General features: G+C 39.5%; 1 pseudogene; it reads left to right on the top strand.

Moving 5' to 3' along the window:
• The first annotated feature begins 9,074 nt into the window (after positions 1-9,074).
• On the top strand, positions 9,075-10,755 carry LOC133771342 (terminal nucleotidyltransferase 4A-like; annotated as a pseudogene).
• Positions 10,756-22,412: the final 11,657 nt, after the last annotated feature.

Genomic DNA, 22,412 nt, shown 5'->3' with positions numbered 1-22,412 from the left:
CCATTCCTCAATTCAGGATTTCCTCTATCTCTGATTTCTATGAAGCATCCTTTGATGAAACAATACTTAAGTCTATAGCTTCTTCTGTTTTGTTGTTTCTGCCCTACTCCTGACATTGACTATAGACATTAACAGCTCTTTCTATTTCTGGCTATGGTCCAGTCATTGATCTAATTAACCTGCGTACCATTTGATCAGTAACATACTTCAGCCATTCAAATGGGGGCATATTATTAGAACTGCACAGCAAGTCTCACACCTCTTTTCTTTCTAATAGCACAGAAAATCTTGGAGAAAAGGTAAGCTGAATCATAAGACTCAAGGAAGACACCCAGCTTTGGTCATCTTTGTGCTTATGGACTGATCTAATGCTGAATTTCAACCTCCTGTTTAAGCTAATTACCACCCTCCAGCACCCCCACAAGAAAGAGATCAAGCTAATTGTTTTCATTTTCCAAAACTACAATGAGGCAAAACTAACCTATACAATTCTGGATGATGGTAAATAACCCTCTTTTATGTCAACTGAAAATCAGAACACAGTACCTATGTGTTGCTGTTGATTTCTTCTGAGAGGATTCTCTGAGAGGAGGAGCGTGGTGGGGGCAAGAGGTGTGGAGTTACCGCACAGACCCGGAGAGTCGGGTGAAAGCGGGACTGAGGCAAGCAGCCTACAGACTCATTTATTTCAGTTGCTACAGCTGCTTATATAGCCAAGGCCAGCCAATCTGGTCAAGGGGCGGTCTATGCCCTAACCAATCACAGCTTGTTGCCAGGCAGTTTCCAAAGCCATCCAATCAGGGCCTGTTGCCAGGCAGTTTCTGTTGTCAGCCCCTTTCTTGGCATGACCTTTTCACCTCCTCATTCCACCACATCCATGCACCTCTGGGAATTTTGCCTCAGTCGTCATGAGCTGGTGTTAGCCAACTACTAAGAAGCAAACCCTGTGCTCTGCTGGATGAGAACCTCCTGACTTGCATCTTTGATGTGTCTCTATGGATAAGATGACTATATGTATACAGAAATCTACTTTACTCTTCTCCTGAGAATTGGGAAAAGTCCCAGAATTATGGTCACCAAAAATTCCTATGTGTCAAAGAGAAACATACTAGAGATCTCTGACACATAAGGTATCATTGAGATCCTATGCATTCCAAGATGTTGATTTGTATATCAGCTGGTGCTGAGATTATATCCAAGCCTGAGAAATCCTTAGAACGCCTCGAATATGGTGCATAGGACAGACCAAGTACAATGGGATGCAGGTGATTTCTTTCCTGGAATGTCATGATAAGCCTCTCATATCATTCAAGATGGATCTGAGAGATTTAATTGCATCTGTGGAGAGCTGATCAAACTGGCTATTTTATTGAACTGATTGAATGACTCAGTCAAAACTCTTAGTCTGAATGCTCTGAATCGACAGAGCTCATTTGAAGGATTATAAAAGGCAGCTTTATATTTCTAAGGGAGCAGCAGTAAATATATTCAGCTTAGAGCCAAATCCAAATTGCTTATATGTGCAAATGAAAATCAATGTTTAAATTGCTTATAACTTTTACTTTTTAACATTAAAAATGCAAATATAGACTCTGGCATTTCCACTCTAAAATTAGATAAAATGAATTTAATATTTTATTATGTTCTGGATTACAGTATGTGTGTGTGTGTCTGCAAAATTTTCAGAAGGTGAAATGGAAAAGCAAGCAAAATTGGTTGTGTTCTCATAAGTAGGAACAGCTGATCTGATGTTGCACTTTTGTGGAAGAAAATATTGCCTCCTGCTTTGAACAAGTTTCTTGCAAAGAATTGAATTTTCATTATGTACCCAAAGTTTTAATGAGAAATGATAATTTGAATAAATTTAACTGTTTAAGTATAGCATTTGCCTATTTGAATTCTGTAGCGCAGTAAGACTAAATGTCAAGGCATGCGAAAGTTAACTAAGGATTCAAGTTCCCTGTCAAGTAATTTGTTCTCTGCAAAGTTATTTACTAAGCTACATTTAGCCAAACTAGTAACATACCATTTAAAAGGTTTGGCTGAACTTTAAATCTGTTATGGAAATGAATGTGATCCTTTTTACAGAAAGGTAATACATAAGTGGGTTAGTCAAATAAGGTAGCACTTAATATGTTTTGTGTCATAATTCCTTTGAATAATCTGATACTCTGCCTAGGGCAGAAAAACACATACACATGACATTTTGGATTTATTTTCAAGGTGCTCAAAGGTCCCTGAAAGTCTAGGCTCTAGGTTAAGCCTTCTCCATTAAATGAATGAAGCATTTGAATATAAATCAGCAAACGTAGATTCTCATTTGACTTTAATGCTGATGAAATTGAGACTTTGTGTAAATTAAATATTTTTTGTTCATTAAAGTTTTTCATCTACAAATATTGCTAATAACAGTAACACTTTATTCCTTAATATAAAGGAAAATCTTGTAGTCTCTGTGGGTATACCATCATATGTATCCAAGATGTTACTGTTATTGAAGGTAATGTATTGCTCAGATACTCTGTTCAATACATGATGCCTGTTTCATGTAAATATCACACACACACACACACACACACACTGCATTGGAATGGTAAGCCAAAAAACACTTTCAAGTTTTATAGAGGCTTTTCCATGACTACTTTAAAATAAATTTTATACTGATATCTAATTGATAAATTGATATTTGGGTCCACATGATTATCATTAATGGCTTCCTAACTCTTGGGTCCAGACAAAATAATAATGCTACAAGGCCTTCACTAAATTTCCCTGTGGAACTTTAAGAAAATGTTTCTTTTGGATCATTAAAAATGATGGGCCTTGTTTAAAACTGAACTCATGTGGTTGTACTTAAGGAATTTCAAACTGAGGTCAGACATTAGCATGACTTGAAATCATTTAATTTGAAGTGCAGCTCTACTGTATTTGGTCTCAATTTTCCTATCTGTCTGAATCTCAGTCAAGGGACAGCTATGGCTCTTCATGGTCTTCTATATAATTTAACACATTCCTGAATCTTTCTGGTGCTGTCCAGAACCTACAAGACAGCTCTCTTGCCAAGTTCTGCACCTCAGCCAAGTATCATTACTGACTAAAAGTTGAAAATTGGACCCGTTAACATAATAGTCAATCTCTAAGAATAACACAAACCAGCGAAATTTAGTTAAAACGGAGATGCTCTGTGGTAGGACATGAAGCAAGATTTGGCTAAGCTAACTGGCCATTTTTGGGGTAATATAGTATCAACAATTCTAAATGGGAGGTTTGAATGTTGAAATCATTTAAATGAGCTATTAACAAATCCCAAGTGCTATAAAAATCATTGGTAGACATGAAACTTTGGTTTAAGGGTGTATGGGAATGAGTCATTCTTCCTTTGTGGTTCTTAAAATGCTACAGGCTCAATGGCAAGCTTCCACTTTTTGTTGAACCTTTCTGCATTTCATGTCTAATTAGAGTAATAAACCACAAGGTAAAGACTATATTCTATAAACTTTCTTTAAGTGGAAATCTGCCAACCTTTTCAGCAGCGTTAGTACCTTGTCGTATTTTAGTAAAATTATTCTTTTTAAATTGGAGGAAACAAAGGGCAAAAAATATTGTCATGATTTTTTTTCCTGAATTTGTAAAAATTTTTTTTAACTTCTAACCAATTGCAAATTGAAATAGAGAATCTGAAGAGAAAGAAGGTGGTGCACTTATCTAGTAGTATCATTATTGGTAATCACAGGATTTAGTAAGTAAATATTTGGCTAAAAAAAAAAAAACCTCAAAATGTAAGAATAGACATAGATCTATGTAATGGATAATATGTTCATCATTCTAAGTTAGATGAAGAGAGTATTTTTTCCTTGAACACTAATTATAATGTAATATATACCTGTGTTATCTGCTTAACATCGAATTTTCTTACTTGTTAGTAAGATAAATGAAAACATGGTCATGACCATTTTATCATTATATTTTCTAGAACTTAACTCCATGTTTATTTGTTGACTGTTGTAAGGACAGTATTGAATTTTTCAAACAGTTTAAATATAATTACATAGTAGTAAAATAAACAGTCTTTTTAAGATGATCTTATAAAATTGATTTATTATATGTATATTTATGTATATTATATGTATATTTATATATTTATATATTTATTATATATATAATATATATTATGTATATATATATTATATGTATATTTATGTATATTATATGTATATTTATATTATATGTATATTTATTATATACATAATCTTAACATGGTGTTGAAATGTATATTATTTTCAAGATTTTCCTTTTCTAAAGATTTTTTTTTTATTTATACTGAAAGGCAGAGTGACAGATAGAGGAATAGATAGAGATAAAGAGAGATCTTCCATTTGCTGGTTTATTCCTCCAAATGGCTGCAATGGATGCAATGGCTGTGGCTGTGCCAGGCCAAAGCCAGAAGCCTGGAACTCCATTCTGGTCTCCCATATGGATGCAAGGGAACCAAGTATGTGGGCCATCTTACTCTGCTTTCCCAGGTAGACTATCAGGGAGCTGGATCAGAAGAAGTGCTGCCAGGACTTGAACCAGCCCTCCAACCTGGGATGCACGCGTCACAGGCAGAGGCTTAACCTGCTATGCTAGGTTGGCCCCTCCATGAGGTTTTCATAGTGGACCTTTGCCCTTTTAAGGCTTCTAATGTGGAGGGAGGGAATGGTAATGACCCATGGGAAAAAAGAGACTTTTAGGGGGCTGGCATTGTGGCATAGCAGGTTAAGCCACCACCTAAAGGCCAGCATCCCAAAATGGCACTGGTTTGAGTGCTGGCTGCTCCATTTTCAATCCAGCTCCCCGCTGATGGCATGGGAAAAGCAGCAGAATACAGTCCAAGGGTTTGGGCCCCTGACATCTATGCGGGAAACCCAGATGAAGCTCTTGGCTCCTGGCTGGATGTTGTCGTCATCTGGGAAGTGAAAAAGCAAATGCCTCTCCCTCACTCTGTAACTCTTTCAAATGAATAAATATATCTTTAAAAATAAAGGAAGAAAGGAAAAGCAGCCTTTAAAGAAAGCCAGCATTTGGCCGGCGCTGCGGCTCACTAGGCTAATCCTCCGCCTGTGGTGCCGTTACCCCAGGTTCTAGTCCTGGTTGGGGCGCCGGTTCTGTCCCGGTTGCTCCTCTTCCAGTCCAGCTCTTTGCTGTGGCCCGGGAGTGCAGTGGAGGATGGCCCAAGTGCTTGGGCCCTGCATCCACATGGGAGACCAAGAGGAAGCACCTGGCTCATGGCTTTGGGGAGTGAACCAATGGAAGGAAGACCTTGCTCTCTGTCTCTCTCTCTCTCACTGTCTAACTCTGTCAAAAAAAGAAGAAAAAAAAAAAAAAAGCCAGCATTCACTAGATACATTTCATAAATTCCTTTGGAAAAGATTGTTTTTAATGCCCCTGTTTCAACATTTTCAGTATTCAGCACTCTGGAATCTACAAATATATTAATATCTGTTTCACTGGATACTATTTTGTGTTTCACTTTCTCTTTCCTTCCATCAACTTTGCTTGTACTGTCCACTACTGTTTATAGGAGCTTTTCTTAGCTCTTGATTCTTTCTCTTGAATTAGCCCCTTGGGTACCACAGGTAAGATAGGTACAAGATCACACCATTCCAGCTTAGTATAGACCCCAAGTGGCATCAAATTTATTTCAGGCACATTTTATACTTCATGTGGTGGTTTGAACTGAATGTTAATTTCCTTGAAACCCCTTAATAGACTTTCCCCATTTAGTCCAGTGAGAATGATTTCTGGATCTGTCCCTTTTCCCAGGACGGCATGCAAACCCACCTTAATTTTGAAAGACATTATTGTGTAATAAGTATAATTAACATAAAATGTTCACAAGTAGGCCAGATAAAGACAGAGAATTTTTCTTTTCCTGTGGTTTTTACACAATTATAAGAACAATATTGTTTTATGAGTTCAAATTCTTAAGAGCATAAAGACTGAAGATGAAATAGTAATTGCCAAGTAGTAAGTGATAGAATTAAAAGCATTTGAGAGTTTCTAAAGTGCCTCAATGTATAAAATGACGAACTATGGTATTAGTATAAAAAAGAAAATTGCTGAAATTATGCTATTTTAATTCTTCCATAGAAATAGCTACTGTAGTTGAATCAGTAATGTTGTTTTTTTCCTCTGTCTTTTGATGAATGTGACATTGTTTTTAGACAGAAGAACAAAGAGGTTCATCCAACAATAATGATCTGTGACATTGTCTCTGAAAGAGCAACAGTAAATCATGATCTTTATGGTAAATAAATAAATTAATAAAAATTCCATTGCATATTTTTCTGCAGCAGAGAAACCAGCAAAGAGAGGTTCATAAGAGTAGGGGAGACATACCTATAAGTAGGTTCTTCTTTCTCTCTTCCTCAACTACCTTTTGGACTGACTCTTGAAAGTCTAGCATTTTTTTTTTTCAGCTAAGGATTCTTTTTGAATACCAGAGTGAGCTTTAAATTTGATAAGAACATCTCACACACTTCGGGAATTTTGTCAATAGCAATCTCAATTTTTTTGTATTAAAGTTGTGGGGATTGGATTAAGATGGTGGAGTAGGGAGGGAGCTTATTGCTCTAGTCTAGGAGAAGATAGTTAAAAAAAAGTGGACAGAGTGTAGTCTCAGAGAAGAGTTAGGGAGAAAACGGAAGAGGAAACTCTACACAAACTAGAGGGACACAGGGGACCTACATGGAGGGTGTGGAAATGCAAAAATCAGGACCCCAGCAGCCTAGAGCTTTGGAAAGAGATGAGACCACACCAGCTTTGGAAAGAGGTGAGACCACTCTGGAAAACAGTATGGAGATAACTTAGAAATCTGAATGGAGACTTAAGATATGACTCAGCCATCCCACTCCTGGGAATTTACCCAAGGGAAATGAAATCAGCATGTGAAAGAGTTATCTGCACCCCTGTGTTTATTGCAGCTGGACTCACAATAGCTAAGGCAGGGAGTCAAAAAAACAAATGCCCATCAACTTAAGAGTGGATAAAGAAGTTATGGGATATGTACACTATGGAATACTACACAGCAGTAAAAAACAATCTGCTCATTTACAAAAAAATGGATGAATCTGGAAAAAATGATACTTAGTGAAATAAGCTAGTCCCAAAGAGGTAAATACCACATGCTTTCCCTGATCTGTGATAACTAATCGAGCACCTAAAAGGCAATCTGTAGAACTGAAATTGACACTTTGAGAAGCAATGACTTAAACAGCCCTTTTGTTGACAGTTGAGAGCAACAGTTTCTTTTTTTATACTAGTTGTTGAACTCTTTACTTAACATAGAGTTAAACATATGTGAAAACATCAGTTGAAAATAGATCTCAGTAAAAAATAAGAGTGGGAATAAGAGATGGAGGAGGGAGAGGGGTTGGGTATATAGGTGGCAGAGGGGGCACAGTAGGAAGAATCACCATGTTCCTAAAGTTGTAATTATAAAGTGCATGAAGTTTGTAATTGGAAAGCTGCAAAACAAACAAAAAAACAAAAACAAAGTTAATGTGAAGACTATATTTCAAAATAGTGCCCTATTTTTTGGCATTGTGTACTTCATACTGTAAGTAGTACAGCCTTTTCATAAAGTTGGATAAGGGAAATCCTAACAGTATCTACTATACACTTACTGTCATCCCAGTCATAATAGAAAAAAAATTCTCTGGAATTCTGGGATAATAAATTCTCTACTGTGTTCTCCTGTCTCTGAAGAACAAATCAGAAGAATTTTCAGAGATCTTAATTTCCTTCAATTTTAAATAGCATTGTCTCAAAATATTTTTTGGAAATTATGTAACCACCCATTTTGTAAGCTATTTATCTTCACTCTGTACCATCCCTTCATTCAAGGATCATGACTGCACCACAGTGTGATGCCGTCTTTTAACCTCATCACCTCTTCAAGGAAAGAATGCTCTGGACCAATGTCTGCAATGATCTAGAGTTCTTCACAGCTGTACCTGCTATTAAGACATGATATGTAACAATGAAGCAATTGACTCAAAATGTTTTCATTTACTTATCTCATAGATTTACCTGAAATGTCCAAAATTAATATGCTCTAATAAGCATCTATTAAGCACAGACTAATATGTCTAGTAATGTAGCAAGAGATTAAATAGGGGCTGGCTCTGTGGCACAGCAGGTTAAAGCCTGAGTCTGCAACGCTAGCATCCCAAATGGGTGCCGATTCAAGTTCTAGCTATTCCACTTGCAATCCAGCTCCTGTCTAATGCCCCTGGGAACGCAACAGAGGATGGCCCAAGTGTTTGGGTCCTTACACCCATGTTGGAGATCCAGAAGAAACTCCTAGCTTCAGCATGGCCCAGCCCCATCTTTGTGTCCATTTGGGGAGTGAACCAGAAGGAAGACCTCTCTCTGTCTCTATTTCCCTCTGTAACTCTGCCTTTGAAATAAATAAAAATAAATCTTAAAAAAATAAGAAGAGAAAAAACACAAAGATGACCAGATACACTCTGATTTAGGATCTAATATATGACTCATCATATATCATTTTAATTATCACAAATCTGTTGCTTTGAAACACGGAGATTGGTTTTCTTAATTTTTGTATTTACTTTTTAATATTTTCATAGGAAGCAAAATTCTATTAGTGCAGAAATACTTTCAGTTATATAATTTGTTCATGTATTTAAAAAAGAATTTTGCTACAAAAATAGTGTTTCATCAAACTTTGTTTTAAATTTTATCAAATTGTTAAAGATGATATACTGCATGGTTTTAATGACCTGTAACTATCTTAAAATTTACAATATATGAGTGAAATTGCCACTTTTTTTTTTTTTGATCATTACTTATAGTCCTTGTGTATATTCCTGCTGTACCATGGTCTTTTTACTTTTTATTTGTTAAACTCTTTATTTTAGTAGAACATTAAGCCCTTTACTGTAATGTAAATTAAAAATGTATATATGTCAAGGCCAGCACCTAAGGCCTCAACTACCTGCTGTCCGGCGCTGAGCGGAGGGGGCGGCACCGGGGCGCAGGCACCGCGGCCCGGCACGCAGTGGAAGAGCCGCGCGTACAGCCCGGGCATCCAGGGACTTCATGAGGAAATCATTGACTTTTACAACTTCATGTCCCCTTGTCCTGAAGAAGCAATCATGAGAAGGGAGGTGGTGAAACGGATCGAAACTGTGGTGAAGGATCTCTGGCCGACGGCTGAGGTGCAGATACTTGGCAGCTTCAGCACAGGTCTTTATCTTCCAACGAGTGACATAGATCTGGTGGTGTTTGGAAAGTGGGAGCGTCCTCCTTTGCAGCTGCTGGAGCAGGCCTTGCGGAAGCACAACGTGGCTGAGCCGTGTTCCATCAAAGTCCTTGACAAAGCCACGGTACCAATAATAAAACTCACGGATCAGGAGACCGAAGTCAAAGTGGACATCAGCTTTAACACGGAGACTGGCGTCCGGGCAGCAGAGTTCATCAAGAGCTACATGAAGAAATATTCGTTGCTGCCTTACTTGATTTTAGTATTGAAACAGTTCCTGCTGCAGAGGGACCTGAATGAAGTTTTTACAGGTGGGATCAGCTCCTACAGCCTCATCTTGATGGCCATTAGCTTCCTCCAGCTGCACCCGCGAATTGACGCCGGAGAGCTGACGAAAACCTGGGGATGCTACTTGTAGAATTTTTTGAACTCTACGGAAGAAATTTTAATTATTTGAAAACTGGTATTAGGATAAAAGGAGGTGCCTGTATCGCCAAAGAAGAGATCATGAAAGCCATGACCAGCGGGTACAGACCGTCGATGCTGTGCATTGAGGACCCCCTGCTGCCTGGAAACGACGTTGGCTGGAGCTCATACGGGCCACGCAGGTGAAGCAGGTGTTCGACTAGGCCTACATCGTGCTGAGTCACGCCGTGTCGCCGCTTGCGAGGTCCTACCCCAACCGAGATTCCGAAAGTACTTTAGGAAGGATCATCTAAGTCACTCAGGAAGTGATCGACTACCGCAGGTGGATCAAGGAGAAGTGGGGCAGCAGAGCCCACACATCGCCAGACCCTGACAACAGGATTAAGATAAAAGAGCGAATAACCCTGTGCAGTGGGGAGGCTGCCCAGAACCAAGAGCCGGGGTCGCCCTGCAGCCAGCGCCTGACCGTGTCCCTCTGCAGCCCCCAGCTCCTCTCCTCCGGTTCCTCCGTGTCCTCTGTGTCGTCGCTCTCGGGGAGTGACACTGATTCAGACACGCCACCCTGTACCACACGCAGTGTTTACCAATTCAGTCTACAAGCACCGGTCCCTCTGATGGCCAGCTTACCTGCTGCCCTGCCGATGCCCAGTGGCAAACCTCAGTCCACGCCTTCCAGAACACTGATCTTGACCACCAACAATCAGACCAGGTTCACCATCCCTCCGCCGACTCTTGGGGTGGCCGCTGTTCCTTGCAGGCAAGCTGGCATCGAAGGGACTGCCACGCTGAAGGGCGTCCACCACTCGTCTTCCCCGGCCATCCCCTCGGCATCCCCCACCCCGTTGTCCAGCCCGCATCTGTACCATAAGCACAATGGCATGAAGCTCTCCATGAAAGGCTCTCATAGCCACACGCAAGGCGGTGGCTACAGCTCTGTGGGCAGCAGAGGTGTGCGGCCCCCGGTGGGCAACCGGGGGCACCACCAGTATAACCGCACCGGCTGGAGGAGAAAAAAACACACGCACACGCGGGACAGCCTGCCCGTGAGCCTCAGCAGATAGTGGCTCCGCTGCACACCCCCAGCCCAGGCTGCCCAGCACCTCGGCACCACGCGGACTGAGACCAGTGCCCGGCCCGTGAGCTGGGCCGGCACCAGTCACTCTGCATGTCTGTCTGTGGCGGTCGCGTCGGTTCCCAAGAACAACGTGTGCTCATCTGTGAGGCCTTACAAAGTGCGGGCATCGGTGCTGCCGCCCCCGGGTTCTGGAGCAGGCAGGCTCCCGCTGGGGCAGCCAACCTGGCCCCGTGTGGTTTGGTGTCTTCATCTCACGTGGGTCGAAGCGCCGTGTCTTGTCCACCGGCAGGGTTAGGAGGTCACCGTCTTCACTGCCCTCGTGTTTGGTTTGAAGCTCCAGAACTGTTTTTCTGTGTACATATTGACAACTTATGATTTGTGCAATAACTCAGATATTTTTTAATTTAATTTCGTATTTTCACATAAGTTATATTTCAGGGAGGAGGGACTTTTTTTTTTTTTTTTTTTTTAAACAAGCTCAGATCCTTTCCCGAGTTGTATTTTCTAAGTTGGGTTCATCGTGTCGGCTGTTGTTGGATGGGCGTCGTCATGAGCACCGTGCCGAGGGGCTGGGGGGCTTTAGTTTTCCTTCTTTGCTTTTTGGTCAGAGGTGAGTGAAGGAGCTGACTGCCTGGTGGCTCCTGGGGGCTTCAGCCCCAGGCCCTGCCGCGGGCCCCAGCTGTGGCCCTGCCCTGACCGCGAGTTTTAACATTTAGATTTTGTTCTTTTAAACTTGACAGCAAATCCAGCATTTAAAGTGCCAGAAGCATAACTTTCTAAGGGGAGGAAAGGTGTCAGGGAATGAGATCTGAAAGCACGTGGCCTCGGACACGCTCGAGTGAATGTTGGGAACAGCCTGTGATGACGGGGGTGCTGAGCGTCAGCGCAGACAATGGTACCCAGTTTTAGGAAGTGGAGAAAGGAGTCATGTTGATTCCGTTGAGGATTCTGTGTAGCATATGCCTTCGTTTTGTTAAGAGCTAATCCATGAGAAGTGCTCCCTCCGGCTGCTCGGCGCGCTGCGGGAAGTGTCGCCACTGGCGCCCACGCCGCCGGACGCGTGCAGGTACACTATGCAAGTGTGTTCCGCCACAGCCACCACTCTCCTCGCTACCTTGTTGGGAACACGAGGAGCTCCGTCCTGCCTAACCCTGAGTTTCCACAACACCACAGTTGTCCTGGGAGTGGGTCGTGTTCTGTGGGCCGCCCGGCCCCGCTAAACACTACAGAGAGGCCGGCCTGTGATGTCCACGCGTGGAGACGTCGAGATGCGGGGCCAGCTGCTTGCCGTGTGCAGCGGGGGTCCCGCACTGCCGAGTGATGGACACCCAGCGAGGAAGCTTTAAGGTGTCTGCCCCGCCTTGGAAGCAGGCCTGGCCTTCCTGGCAGCTGCCGCCTGCCCTGCCGGTTTCCTGGTGGTGGCCAGCAGAGTAGCACACTGTGCCTGCAGTTCTTGGTGATCGAGAGTTATCCAAAATATTAAAAAAAATTAAATTGTGAACCTATTGATAAGGAATATTTATAAAAACTGACCCGTAGGCCTGTACTAATCTACACGTTAACAATATTGACTGTAACCCACATTAAGGAAACCACTGTGGGGACAGCAGCGAGTGTCCCCTGGGGTGCACATTTTTTTTTTCATTTATTAAACTTTTATTTAATGAATATAAATTTCCAAAGTACAGCTTATGGGTTACAATGGCTTTCCCCCTCCCATAACTTCCCTCCCACCTGCAACCCTCCCCTTTCCCATTCCCTCTCCCCTTCCATTCACATCATGATTCATTTTCAATTCTCTTTATATACAGAAGATCAGTTTAGTATAGATTAGGTAAAGATTTCAACAGTTTGCCCCCATATAGCAACACGAAATGAAAAAAATACAGTTGGAGTACTAGTTATAGCATTAAATAACAGTGTACAGCACATTAAAGACAGAGATCCTACATAATATTTTTAAAAAAAATTAATTAATTTTCTATGCCATTTCCAATTTAACACCAGTTTTTTTTTTTTCATTTCCAATTCTCTTTATATACAGACAATCGATTCAGTATATAATTAGTAAAGATTTCATCAGTTTGCACCCACACAGAGACACAAAGTGTAAAAATACTGTTTCAGTACTAGTTATAGCATCACTGCACATTAGACAACACATTAAGGACATATCCCACATGGGATGTAAGTACACAGTGACTCCTGTTGCTGACTTAACAATTTGACACTCCTGTTCATGGCGTCAGTAATCTCCCTAGGCTCTAGTCATGAGTTCCCAGGGCTATGGAAGCCTTTAGAGTTCGCTGACTTTGGTCTTATTCAGATAGGATCATAGTCAAAGTGGAAGTTCTCTCCTCCCTTCAGAGAAAGGTACCTCCTTCTTTGATGGCCCCGTTCTTTCCACTGGGATCTCACTCACAGAGATCTTTCATTTAGGTCTTCTTCTTTTTTTCTTTTCCATGGTATCTTGGCTTTCCATGCCTACAATACTCTCATTTTAAAGCTCTGTTCATAGACACCGGTTCCATGTTCGTGTCCATCATGGTGAACCAGATGAATTGGCCTGGCTGCCACTGTGGTCATGCTACAGGTTTAACAAACAGATATTATGTTTCGATTTTTTTTGTGTGTGGACAATGTGGAAGCTAAAATAGACATATTTTTATGTAAAGTTTTTCTATTCTTTGATTTTTAATAAACTTTGGAAACCAAAATAACAAAAAAAGTTATCTCAAAAATTTTAAAAAGTGCCCAAGAAATTACATTTATAAACTTATATAGCAGGACAAAGGAAAAGATGAGGAAGACTTCTCAAGAATTATGATTATTTGTTCCAATAAACTGACTCATTAACATCATCAATTATGGTTAATAGATGACACATGAACAAAAAATTTACATTTTATATCATAAGCTGCCTCCCCCTTTCATAGTTAATATACCTTAAGTAGCAATTGTGTACCGTGTTTAAAGTATGTGTTTAAAAAATTTGGTGAGCATTAGATATCAAAGAATTATTCTATTTATCATACTGTTGTTCAAATTGAAGACATATATTTTTGAATACTTGTAACCGGTTGTCTGTACAAAAGGTGCATGTAAATGTTCTGAAGTTGCCATGTTGTCTTTCAGGACATATTTGCTTCTGTGAACCTGAAACCGTATTGCTATACCACACTCTGGTCCTTGTCTTTATATGTAACACCTTAATTGTTAGCAAGACTAAATGAAGATGCTGGCTTGCAACAATTGCCTTGGGAGATAAAAACACAAATGATAAAACACAGTAGATTTAGCTGTAACTAGGAAATTTGGCAAATCTATATGCTGCAATGATCAGTTTCAGAACAATGTAAATCTATGGTATTATCTTTATATTCTGGTCTTCAGGGGGTTATAAAGTAGATTAGACACATTTTGTGAACTTGAAGCAAGTTGAAGTAAATTTAGATCATCACAAATAGTAATATCTAGAAATCTTTATGATGCAAATAATCATTAAGTAAAGTGACAAAGTATATTTAGAGAGGCCACTCACAAGTGAATTCCTTCTCTGGGGATGAAATAACTTGACAAATAATTTTTTATTGCATTAATGAAACATTTTAATCAAATCTGGTAAATACCTAATACTGCAGGATGTAGAAGCATTAATCTCATAGTCTTCTGAATCTAAATTGAGAAGTCTGTCCCTGAATCTGAAGACATATCATTTCCTTTTTCTCTCCTGTTACAGTGAAGGATTCCTCCTCCTGCCCAGTGATTATTTCTCCATATGCTAACTCCAGTCCTGATCTCCTCTGGACCCTTATTCTGTTAATTATCATGTCAAAAACATTGAGGCAACTTCTAATATATCTGCACAACACAGTATCTCTCTCCAGTTTTGTGCCAATTTCTGCCTGTTCTTTAACAGCTAAATAACTTCTGCAAAAAATGAGATCTTGTCACTACTTCAATACCATATAATTTCTCAAAGAGCTCCAACCCAACCTGTACTTCAAGCCACTTTACAAGAACTTCTGCAGTTAGTATATTAATATTTATTACACATGACCTCTTAATAGCATTTGCTACTGTTGAATTGCTGAAAAGAATATGCTATATTGCTAGTACTTCATAAAATGCTATTTTCACCTTTTTTGATAACATAAATTCTTAATTTTTCTTCCCATACTCAACCATTCTCTCTCTATTTCCTTTCCTTGTTCATGTTCTTCTGCAGCCCTGCTCTCTAACCCCTGCATAAAAAGAACCTTCAAAAAGTTTATGGAAAAAACACATTTTGAAAAAAAAAACTACATAGATTTCAAAAAGTTTTGCACCAAAAGAAATTTATTCATTCGTTCAATTTTCCATGAAGTTTTGGAAGTAATCTTATACTATCTCTTTGGAAATTACATTCCTTCCAACAATTTAAATTAATCTTCAAAATTATACGCACATTTATATGCCCAGTGCTGAACTAATCTGTCAAGATATTTAGAAAATGTATACTATTTTTCATGCATTGTTAGGCACTACTAATTTAATGACAAAAAAATACTTCATGGGTCTAATGGGAAATGATAAAATCAATCAACCAGTGAAACAATAAATCAGAAACAATTGAGAATATTATCAAATGTTTAATTATGATTTTTCAATGACATAGAGAAGAACAGGATGTCATCACTCAACCCTCATATTCATTTAACTTCTATCTGCAGGTTCTTTGTTCTAAATACAGCCTATTTATGTATATATAATATATATATAACATAGCTACTCTATACACGTGGGGATCTTCATTTCTTCTCTTGATTGTTGTATAACAGCTTCTTAACCATTCTTTCCACCTCCAGTTTTGCACCTCTGCATGTACTTCTATAGGCAGCCAGAAAAATTATAAAAATGATCATGCTATTCCTCTTTTTTCAAACTCTTAATAACAACAATTATAATAATAACAATAATAACTTCTATGTGTCCAACACTTTTCAAAGATTCTTCATTGATCTTCATAATAATGTGATGGTTTAAGTATTATCTCCATCCTATAAATAAGGGACCTGAGACATATAAGAAATATATTATTGTGCCTAATGTCAAATTGTAGATTTAGAATTTGAACCACAGAAGGACTAAAGGAAAGTTTCTCATAGATTACTCTTCTAGTTTAAAATCCTTCAAAAAACTGTTCTTGTTATGAGAATAAAATATATATTTCTACCTTATCATATATTCATTGGAGGATCCTGGTTATACTTATACTCCAGCTTTATATTTTAAACCTGTCTTGATTAAATGCTGTAATTCACAGTTAATTTATTTCACATTGGAGAATACCATACCTTTTCTCATCTACAGAGTTCTATTTTCCTTTGTGAGAAGAACCCTCTCTCACCAAACCACTCGCTTCTGTTCCCTGTTGGAACATTCTTTCCTAGTGTTTCTATGACTCACTCTAAGTCATCCTTACAGGACCTGCAATCTGAGACAGTTTCCAAACCCACACTGAGATTGCTGCTTCCTTTATTTTCCCCATTCCTAGCACTTCCTCTTTGTCTTGTCATTATCTATTTAGATGCCTGAATGTGCATCTAGGCCAGTTTTCTGAAATCTAGCAGCCTGTTCTTCATTTCCCAAAGCCTTGAAACATTGTAACCACCCTGAAAACACTAGCTATGGCTTGTTGCCCCTTAGATATTCCATTTATCCATAACAAAATTGTGCTTGTGCCAATCTGCATCTAGAACAGGATTTTATTTTTATTTTAGGTTATGGGATGTAAGAAAACCTTAATTTATCATGTACATATGAAATTCTTATCAGTCCTCCAAATTTTACGTGATGATGTCCTTTTGTTTTTGTTTTTGATTAACATATCTGCATACATTCTCAAAGGGCATGCAATTCTTAAGTTACTTTACAGAGTATTTTAAAGAGGAGATACATATCTTATTCTTCATTAGATATTTATATGCACTCCAAATAGAACTCAAGAATCTTCTTATCCAAGGAGAATGAGTTCACATTTGTTCTCTTTGTTTTCTTTGTTCTCTTCTATCAGGAGAGAAGGGTGTCAGGCAGACAGAATGTATGAGGGAACTTCAAAAAATAAATAGAAAATGAAATAAAGAAAAAGTTTATTTTGGTTCAAAGATTTTTTTTAATTCATACATGATTTTTTCATAATGCAGATCTTTCCATGGACTCTTTTGAAGACCCCTCACATATAACAGGCTACTTATTGACTCTTATGGCATCATTTCTGAAAGGGAGAGCAAATTGGAGTATAGGAAACTGATACAGTTATTACTATAAATAATGATAATACATCTCGAATCAGAAGATTTTATGCAAAATATTTGCACTCAGGATAATCTAAACAAATGTAGATACTAAAAACTTACCAGTATTCAGCTTCTTGTTCATGGTTGTGTTCATATGGATACAATGAACGATGGTAAATGATTTTTGTCTTTTTATGTATCATTCTCCACCTATGTGGCATAGAGTAACACTTTTGCCAAAGGAGCTAATTGATTGGACTGCTCTATGTCTTCCAGCTATCCCAGGCTCTGCCTGATGACTCTAAGAGCTGAGGAGATGAAATTTCAGTCACTTGTGGTCTAACTGCAGCACCCACGTGGGCTTTACAAAATCATTTATGAGTAATATTTATTTTTCTTTGTTTTGCAGAAATTTTGTAGCCTGAGATTATGTTGTTAATGGGGACAGATTCTTAAATGAAGAGACCCAACCAGATCAGGTGCCTATCCACAGACAGAATTGTGTGTTGCCTTTGGCTCAGCCTACCACTGTTTACCATCTTCCGCCATGCTGTTGTGCTTATGGGAACTCTCTCAGGACATATTGTGCATCTGGGGGTTCTATCCCCCTGTAGTTTCTTCCTTCTGCTATTTCTGCTATTGTATTATTCCAGAAAAATCACCCTTCTTTGGGTAATTGTCTTATTTCTGACCACAGTCCCACAATGATTTTTTAAGTTTCAATGTAGCAGATCATCTAACTTTTGTAGATATTTAGGACAAATTGTCAGTCTAAGTATAAATATTAATGCATATATATTTATAATTGTACTTGCTACTTTTCCTAAAATTAAATAGAAACTGCAATTGTCTTATGCCTGGATAGGAAAGTTCTTGAAGTGTTTTTAGAAATTTCAAATTTGTTACAATTTATTTATTTATATATTTATTTATTTGACAGGTAGAGTTATAGACAGTGAGAGAGAAACAGAGAGAAAGGTCTTCCTTCCACTGGTTCACTCCCCAAAGGCTGCTAAGGCCAGCTCTGTGCCGATCCGAAGCCAGGAGCCAGTGCTTCCTCCAGGTCTCCCACATGGGTGCAGGGGTCCGAGGACTTGGGCCATCCTCCACTGCTTTCCCAGGCCATAGCAGAGAGTTGTATCAGAAGAGGAGCTGCCGGGTCTTGAACCGGCACCTATATGGGATGCCGGCACTTCAGGCCAGGGCATTAACCCACTGCACCACAGCACCAGCCCCTGTATCTCTTCTTATAATACTCATGTTCTTTTTTTAAAAAATATTTATTTATTTATTTATTTGAGCTGTATAGTTATACACAGAGAGAGGGAGAGGCAGAGAGAAATGTGTTCTATCTGCTGGTTCACTATCCAAACGGTTTCAACAGCAGGAACTGAGTTGATCCAAAGCCAGGAGCTGGGAACTTCTTCCAGGTCTCCTACGCAGGTGCAGGAGCCAAAGTCTTGGGCTATCTTCCACTGTTTTCCCAGGGCATAGCAGAGAGTGAGATCAAAAGAATAGCAGCCAGGACTAGAAATAGCGCCCATAAGGAATGCCGGCACCACAGACAGAGGCTTAGCCTGCTACACCACAGCACTGGCCCCAGTACTTATGTTCTTATCAAAAGAATACATGGCACAACATTTGTGCATTTATAGAATGTATCTGGGATTTTAGAAAACAACTGTTTCACCTTAAATATGAGTCTTCCCTTTAAGAGAGATATTCACTTAATTTTAAGCTCCCATAGGAAAAAAACAATCACTGAGAATAAACATGAAAAAAATTTGCAAATAAAATAGAGATAAATTTAATTAATAACTTTATCTATAAAGAACTCAAATAGGAAATAAGAAGAAATTACATAAATGGATTACATTATGTTTTTTTCCCCTAATTCAGAAAACTACAAAAGTATCCAATAATAGAAACTGAAGCACTGGGAGGTAAATGAAGTGAAAGATTTAAAAAGTAGGAAGAACAAACAAGAGAGAAGGTAGGATGTCACATTTAATGAAAATTAAAAACAAACACCTATAAAATATTTTTAAATAACAAAGAAAAAAATGAAAAGTAAAACCCTGTAATAGTCTTTGTGCATTTCAGGCTCCTCTGGTATTTTTTTTTTTTTTTTTTTGGACAGGTAGTGTTACAGACAGTGAGAGAGGAAGAGAGAGACAGAGAGAAAGGTCTTCCTTCCATTGGTTCACCCCCCAAAATGGCTGCTATGGCCGGCGCGCTGCGCCAACCTGAAGCCAGGAGCTATGTGCTTCTACCTGGTTCTCCCATGTGCGTGCAGGGCCCAAGCACTTGGGCCATCCTCCACTGCCTTCCCGGGCCACAGCAAAGAGCTGGACTGGAAGAGGAGCAACCGGGACTAGAACCGGTGCCCATGTGGGATGCCAGCACCGTAGGCGGAGGATTAACCAAGTGAGCCACGGCACTGGCCCCCTGATATTTTTAATCTCCATTATCATTATTTTTTTCTGAGGATATCTAATACACTCATTAATTCTGCCTTCAGTCAATTATTTTTCCTTTGTCAAGGGTGCTTTTAACTGTTTTGAGAATGGTTCATCTTTAGAATTAGAAGTTTACATTCAATAGCCAAATATTTTGGTAGAAGAGTTAAATAGAAGATGAGCAATTTATAAACATCCTATTCAAGTGGAAAATAGGACAGAAGTGCAAATACGGAGTTATTTGAAAAAACGGAGTCATGATCACTAAAGATGATAGATTCATTCAGTCCACTCATCTTTCCCAAACACAAAGTAAGCTTCCTGAAGCTAATATCAGCCATACCCTCTTCTGATAAGGCTCATTCATTTATGACCTGTTTGTCCTCTAATTCATGCTTCCCTTCCTGTGCCCCAGCAGGTTTCCAAATAAACTTTCAAAATCCTGTTCTTAACATTCAGCGCATCCCCTTTTCTGATTGCTCTGCCCTCCTGTCCAATTCAAATCAAATCCATATTTATTCCTTTCCTGTACAGCTGTCATTGGTACCTCTGGTCCACCGTGGTCTCTTCTTCCCCAAACAATTATTAACTGTTCCTCATTAGGAATTATAAAGCAGCCAGAGCTTTGCCTTGAAATTTCTTGCTTAACTTTAAATGGTTATGAATTCTTCATGTATCTTTCTCTAGAGCCCCTTTAAGATTAAGAAAAAGGTTAAGAAAAAGAACTTGGGGGCGGTGTTGTGTCACATGTATTTGCAAATGTATGTATTTCTTTCTTGACTTTGTATATTTATTTTTATATTTTAAAATCCTTAGCTTTCTGCCTTATACATAGGATTAGATTAATAGGTGTGTTTGAATGAACGCTCACCATAAAATAATTCCAACTTGCTTTTTTCTTACAGATTATCCTCCCCAATTCTAATAAGATATTTAAACTTTCATAAAATTTAGATGAAACATAAGGCAGAATCTTTTAATTTCCTACAATTAAGCTGATAATGATAGATTTTAAAAGTAGTGAGGGTGTATTCTGATTTTAAAATACTCCAATGGGGCTGGCGCTGTGGCGCAGTGAGTTAAAGCCCTGGCCTGAAGCGCCGGCATCTCATATGGGTGTCGGTTCTAGTCTCAGCTGCTCTTCTTCTGATCCAGCTTTCTGCTATGGCCTGGGAAAGCAGTGGAAGATGGGAAAGCAGTGGAAGATGGCCCAAGTTCTTGGGTCCCTGCACCCATGTGGGAGACCTGGAAGAAGCTCCTGGCTTCTGGCTTTGGATCGGTGCAGCTCCAGCCATTGCAGCCATCTGGGGAGTGAACCAGCAGATGGAAGATCTCTCTCTCTCTCTCTGTTTCTACCTCTCTCTGTAACTCTGTCTTTCAAATAAAGTAAATAAATCTTTTTAAAAAGTACTCCATTAATACTTTTAAAATTATGATATAATTCAAGTGCAATTTTAGATTCTTTTAAAATAAATTGTAGGGGGCTGGCGTGGTGGCTCACTAGGTTAATCCCCGCCTGTGGCGTCAGCATCCCGGTTCTAGTCCCGGCTGCTCCTCTTCCAGTCCAGCTCTCTGCTGTGGCCCGGGAGGGCAGTGGAGGATGGCCCAAGTTCTTGGGCCCCTGCACCCATGTGGGAGACCTGGAAGAAGCTCCTGGCTCCTGGCTTCAGATCGGTGCAGCTCCAGCCATTGCAGCCAATTGGGGAGTGAACCTCAGATGGAAGACCTCTCTCTTTCTCTCTGCCTCTCCTCTCTCTGTGAAACTCTGACTTTCAAATACATAAATAAATCTTTTAAAAATAAGAAGAGATACAAAGTACATTGTCTTACTGTTCTCTGACTTTCAAATACACACATAAATAAATCTTTAAAAAATAAGAAGAGATACAAAGTACATTGTCTTACTGTTCTTGGAAATACATGTTTTTGACTAATCTATTCTGCTCACACTTTAAGTTTATAGTTCCATGATCCTCTGCTCAGAGCAAGGCCTGTTTCACACAAGTGTCCCCTTTGTCATAAATTAATGCTAAACTTGCATAACTCCTTGGGGATGTAGTTTTAGCAGAAAGGAAATTGGCCTTGCTTATTGCCTTTCTTTTGCTACCCTGAGTGTATTTTCACGCTTGTGAAAATAAGATACCGGCAGCTACTGGGATTAAAAGATGGAGGATATTGGGCCCATTTCCTCCTCTAACTCTGCTAAGCCAATTTCACTCTTATAAGTAACCTTCCTGCTCTTGCAGACTTGAGCCTCTCCTGTGCAGAAAATTAGAACAACATCTGAGGAGGTCTAGGACAAGGATAGCTGTCCACCAGGGACCAAGCTAAGATTGGTAAACCAATTTTCACTTGTGAACAATGCCAGAATTCAACCCATATGTCTCCCATGGTGAAGCACTGTAGTGTGTCATTAACCCACTGTGCCACTTAGCAGCTTCCCTCTGCTTGCTGTCTTGTGAATTAACATCTCGGCTGCCACCACACCAGACCCAGGGTTTATTTCTGCTAGGACTGCTGCTGAATGAATAGCAGCTCTCTGTAACGAGGGATCAGGGCACAGCTCTTTCAGATTTTTAAATGAAAGCAATAGCAATTTGCCATTCAGTTCTATCTTATCATCGTTAGGATGGGAAATCACAATTTGAAGTCTCATCGCAATACGCTGTCAACCTGATATCTTGTACTTTTAATATGTGGTTAATAATTAATGGCTTTAGCTCTGTAGGTGGGTTCTGAATGTGGCTCCAAGAAAGAAATCCCTCTGAGCAGTAGTACTCTGTGAGACTTCAACATCTTAGGACATTCCCCCTCAATCAGCCTCCTCACTTCTTATTTAAATGATCTGCCATATAATGAATCTGGATCAAAAGCTCCAAGCTTAAAATATACAACAAAAAGCCGCT

The sequence above is a fragment of the Lepus europaeus genome, chromosome 12 (assembly GCF_033115175.1).
Source record: "Lepus europaeus isolate LE1 chromosome 12, mLepTim1.pri, whole genome shotgun sequence".
NCBI lineage: Eukaryota > Metazoa > Chordata > Mammalia > Lagomorpha > Leporidae > Lepus > Lepus europaeus.
Note: the sequence above shows the minus strand (reverse complement) of the source record. Positions and strands in the feature narration are given on the sequence as shown.